The sequence below is a fragment of the Arachis ipaensis genome, chromosome B06, assembly GCF_000816755.2.
Source record: "Arachis ipaensis cultivar K30076 chromosome B06, Araip1.1, whole genome shotgun sequence".
Classification (NCBI taxonomy): domain Eukaryota; kingdom Viridiplantae; phylum Streptophyta; class Magnoliopsida; order Fabales; family Fabaceae; genus Arachis; species Arachis ipaensis.
The window spans coordinates 61,682,972-61,683,536 of NC_029790.2; the positions used below are offsets into that span (position 1 = coordinate 61,682,972).

Here is a 565-nt window from a genome sequence, read left to right on the forward strand (position 1 = left end):
CTCGTTCTTTAAACGGCGCAATCTTGCATAGTTTAGCTAAAGCGAGTCTCAATGACCTGATTTTAGGCAAGCTCCCACGGGCCCCGCAGGGATTCGCAGCTCGACTTACCCTACGTCGCGAGACATGCATATGATAATTATGTGCGCATATTTTAATAGGTGCGATCATACCAGCACTAATCCACCGGATCCCATCAGAACTCCGCAGTTAAGCGTGCTTGGGGGAGAGTAGTACTAGGATGGGTGACCTCCTGGGAAGTCCTCGTGTTGCACCTCTTTTTTTTTTTTTACGTCGTTCTTACCCTCGTTCTTTAAACGGCGCTATCTTGAATAGTTTAGCTAAAGCGAGTCTCAATGACCTGATTTTAGGCAAGCTCGCACGGGCCCCGCAGGGATTCGCAGCTCGACTTACCCTACGTCACGAGACATGCATGTGATAATTAGGTGCGCATATTTTAATAGGTGTGATCATACCAGCACTAATGCACCGGATCCCATAAGAACTCAGCAGTTAAGCGTGCTTAGGCGAGAGTAGTACTAGGATGGGTGACCTCCTGGGAAGTCC

At 48.7% G+C, this 565-nt stretch overlaps 1 long non-coding RNA gene across 1 annotated transcript in view; it reads right to left on the reverse strand.

Moving 5' to 3' along the window:
• Positions 1-139, reverse strand: part of LOC110264000 — a 1,238-nt gene extending 1,099 nt beyond the window's left edge. Inside the window, exon 1 of the long non-coding RNA XR_002349726.1 lies at positions 57-139. This is a non-coding gene — a long non-coding RNA (uncharacterized LOC110264000). The remainder of the gene's footprint in view (positions 1-56) is intronic.